General features: G+C 36.9%; 1 non-coding gene across 1 annotated transcript; it reads right to left on the reverse strand.

The window, feature by feature from the left end:
- LOC114640493 lies at positions 1-129 on the reverse strand. Its single transcript, XR_003714149.1, has one exon. It is a non-coding gene; the product is annotated as a small nucleolar RNA SNORA17 (small nucleolar RNA).
- Positions 130-4689: the final 4560 nt, after the last annotated feature.

The following is a 4689-nucleotide window of genomic DNA, read 5'->3' on the forward strand; positions in this document are numbered from 1 at the left end:
AATGTTAGGTTACTAATCATTCAAATGTCCATATGTGAAAACACTGAAGGTAGACATAGCCTCTTCTCTGCCACCTACTGACGCACATGTGAAACAGCAGCTACAACTGCAATGCTTCTATTGGGCAGGGGGACGCTCAAATTCCTTAAGCAAACAAACAAAAAAAACACACAAACGATACTCCTGAATTAAAAGACACAGATTAACATCAATCCATTAATTGTAGATGTTTTTAACACCCAACTTTCTCCAGTAGACATATCATTTAGACAAAAATAAACAACCATCAAATAAATAGATGACATTATACATCAAATGTACTTAACAGATGCCTACAGAATATTCTAATCAAACACCAAAGAACACAAATTTTACTCTGCAGCAATAGACACTTTTCTAAATTAGACAGCATCCAGAAATGAAAACCAAATCATTAAAAATCAAAGTTTGAAATCATTCATTGTATCCAATTTGACAAAACTACAATAAAATGCAATATTGGCAGCAAAAAATCTCTAGTAAGTACAATAAATCTAGACATTAAATAACACATTATAGAATGATTATGGTGTCCAAAAAGAAATCAATAGAGAATTAAAAGCTTCCTATAACTAAATGAAAATGAAAATAATAAGACAAAACCATGGATACATTGAAAGCAATCCTATGCATAAAATTTATAGCCCTAAGTGTCTACATTAAAAATCAAAGCAAACAGCACAAACAAATGACAAGATTACATTGCTTTTATTGTTATTTCTTCCTATCAACTAGGTTGTATTATGTTTGTTCCAACATTTTGAGTTGTGTAATCTTGTCATAGGATTGCTTTCAATGTATCCATGGTTTTTGTCTTATTATTTTCATTTTCATTTAGTTATAGAAGTTTTTAACAATAAAAGCAAAAATCAATAAAACAGAAGCAAAGAAAACAATACAAAGAATCAACAAATGTAATTGAAGGCATTTGGCTTAACTGACCAGAGATAGATAGATGATAGATAGATAGATAGATACATCGATAGATAGATAGATTAGATAGAACCTAACTTAACAAAGTCAGAAGTGAATGAATAGGAAAATATTATAAGAGACACAAAGGAATTCAGAATATTGTAAGAGGATGTTTTAAAAACCATGGACTCCATTGAACAGGAAAATCTAAAGAACCTGTATAATTTTCTAGATTCTGTCAAATGACAAAATTAAACCAAGAAGTCAACAATCTAAACAGGCCAATAACAAATGAGAAGACTTAAATAATAATAAAAGCCTTCCAGCCAAGGAAATTCTGGGACCCAATACATTCACAGCAGAATGTCTACCAGATGTTCCAAGGAAATCTAGAGCCCATCCTTCTCACACTATTTTTACTATTGTATTTTTTTATTGGATATTTTATTTATTTACATTTCAGAAATCATCCCCTTTCCCCATTTCCCCTCCCTAGAGCCCCCATCCCATCCCCCCTCCTCTCTTTTGCTTTTATACAATTTTAATTACATGCGTGTATTAAGGTCAGTTCTAGGTTGAGGGTCTAGCAGTACAATAGATGCAAATAGTCAAGGAACAAGCAATACAATAAACACAAATAGTCTAAGGACAACCATTAAACCCAATTACGTGAACACTTCCGTGATCACTGTTTCTAAAGGCTTATCAGGATAAACAATATATCTGAGCCTACTTCCCTGTCCTAGCCCAAAGTCATTTTAATGTCTGAAGCCTATTTCCTTGTTCTAGCCTAAAATTTAGAGTCCTGTCTGAAATTACTTCTTTGTTCTAGCCTAAGATTTAGATTCCTTCCAGAAATTATTTCTTTGTTCTAGCCTAATATTTAGATTCCTGCCTAAAGTTACTTCTTTGTTCTAACCTAATGTTAGATTCCTGCCTGAAGCCTACTTCCTTGTCCTTGGCCAATGTCATATTCCTGTCAAGCAGCCCATTTCCTTATACTTGGTCCATGTCAGATTCTTGCCAAGCATCCCCAAAGGCTCCACCTCTCCCCCTTTTTTATTTCATTAACAAGACTGAGCCTGTCTTTGATCGTTCTGTCAAGAATGCCTTCCTTACCCATCATGGAATATGCATTATTCAAAGCAATGCACTTTTGTCTTAGGTTGCTAAGGCTCTGTGCAGAATCTTACCCGTCCTTGGCGAGCCAGTCTCTTAATTGCATAACTCTGTCTAGTGGTCCGTTTTCAGGTTCAAGCCATGTATTCTGGCTACCAACATGATAATGTTGTTAGAGACAAGCTTTAACATGATGGGCAGGAATAAAAGTATTCCCAGAACAAAAAGGGCTAGCATGATCAAGGTGTATATGCCACTCTTGAAGCTTGACCAAAATAGAAATATTGACCTCAGGCCATGAGTAATTTTATCTGCAGTATCTACCTCATAAACGCTCAGAAGCGCAGCATTCTTGAAATTCATAAGCTCACTATGTAACGCTAAAACATCCAGAGAGGTGTTAGAATTATGCCAAATATACTGCAAGTGTCTTTTAACTTTTATAATTACTACCACTGTAAATTTTAGAACTAACATGAATCCAATGGTATTTGGCATGACACTCAAGATGGCTCCTTACCCTTAAATTCTGAACCTCCTTCCAATAATTTGAATAGGATAAGAACATCAATCCATTCTTCCAAATGTCTATCTAAATCCCCTTGTATATTCAATACATTAGCAACATATTTTTTTTTTTTTGCTAAATGATTAACAAAAGTAGCTGTCTTAACTTCTTATGTCATGGCAATTGCAGAAGAAGTGGTGCTAGCAATTAATGTAATTAAAGCTGTTATACCAGCAATAATCAAGTCCACTACCCTCTGGCTTCTGCTTAAAGCCTGACTCATTTTTTCCAGTACTTGCAAGCTATTTTTAGAAAACCAAGGTTCTGTGATACTCAGGGCACTAAAACAAAAGCTGGTTGATAGACCTCTGTAACTAACATGCTGGATTTCAAAACACAAACACAGCTAGAAGGTGTACAATCAATCAACTTACATTAAATATTGTAGAAGAAACAAAAGTAGTAACTTGACAATTAAAAGAGCCTTAACACATATACTAACACCTGTTTGAAATCCAGATCCTGTCCCAATTTTATCTCTTGTTAACGTAACATCATAGAGAACTGCAGCTAATTTCTGTATATGTCTCTGTGAATGTCCAGAACAAGTCTTCCAAATGAAGACTGTTATTTCCAATGTTGGATTGATTTCTAGACAAGTCCATGATTGAGTCTGAATAACTGGTCACATTTAAGAAAAATACAAGAGTCATTATAACTTCTCTTTTTGATTCTCTGTTCCACAAGGTCTAAACACTTGAAGCAAGACAGCTTGTCCCATTAGGGATATAGGTAAACAATGGAGGGTCGGGAACATATGTCCAATACAGCTTCCCAGTCACCATTGTCAAGGCACTCAGCAAGCTCACAGGTCAAGATCATTATTTGTCCTAGCATCAGCATGTTTCACCTGTTGCTTTGATGGCCACCATGCTCCTTCAGCATCCTGCAGAAAAAACACAAACATGCCCTCTTCCCCATATTTAATACCTGATCAAGATCATGCCTTATGCCAGTAAGTGGGTCTTTCCCTTTCACCTATGCATAAGTATGCCTAGTTGTAGAGTGCCATAGACACTCAGCAGAAAGTACCTTGGCATTCAATTTATTTTTAAAAAAATTTGAAATAAAAAATGAAAAAAACATGATTTAAATAAGTTTGTGGTATATGGAGATATATCTCCCTTTTTATATTTTGTGAAGACATTGTTTTAAACTTCCATAGACTCATTCCATAGTCTCTTTTCCTTGACAATTACAAGGAATTCTGATAATATGGGTAATGTTAAATTGCTGTTAAAAAGTCTCAAATGTTTGACTGTGATAGCCAGTTCCATTATCTGTTTTTTCTTTGTTTGTTAGTCTGCCTTCCTTTCTTCCTTTCTTCCTTCCTTCCTTCCTTCCTTCCTTCCTTCTTTCTTTCTTTCTTTCTTTATTTCTTTCTTTCTTTCATTATTGGGTACTTTATTAATCTACATTTCAGATGTTATCTCCTTTCCCCATTCATCCATCCCCAGAAACACCTTAACCCAACCTCCCTCCTCCTATTTCTATGAGGATGCGCCCCCACCCATCCACCCATTCCCACCTCCCTGCCCTGGAATTCCCCCTCTCTGGGGCATTCAGCCTTCAAGGGACCAAGGCCCTCCTCTCCCACTGATGCCTAACAAGTCCATCCTCCTCTACATATACAGCTAGAGACATGGGTCCCTCTGTGTGTGTTCCCAGGCTAGCTGTTTAGACCCTGGGAACTCTAGTTGGTTGGTATTGTCACTCTCCCCTTGGGGCCGCAAGCCCCTTCAACTCCTTTAGTCTCCTAACTTCTCCACTGGGGACCCTGTGATCAGTTCAATGGTTAGCTGTGAGCATCTGCTTCTGTATATGTGAGGCTCTGGCTGTGCCTCTCAGGAGACAGGTATATCAGGCTCTTGACAGCATGCAGTTCCTGACATTCATAACAGTGTTTGCATATGGTGATTGCATCTTGGAGGGCTCTCCAGGTGGGGTGGTCTCTCCTCCAGTTTCTGCCCCACACATTGTCTCATATTTTCTCCTGTGAGTATTTTGTTACTCCTTCTAAGAAGGACTGAAGCACCCACACTTTGGTC

This window comes from Grammomys surdaster, unplaced genomic scaffold, assembly GCF_004785775.1.
Source record: "Grammomys surdaster isolate TR1022 unplaced genomic scaffold, NIH_TR_1.0 125832, whole genome shotgun sequence".
Classification (NCBI taxonomy): Eukaryota; Metazoa; Chordata; class Mammalia; order Rodentia; family Muridae; genus Grammomys; species Grammomys surdaster.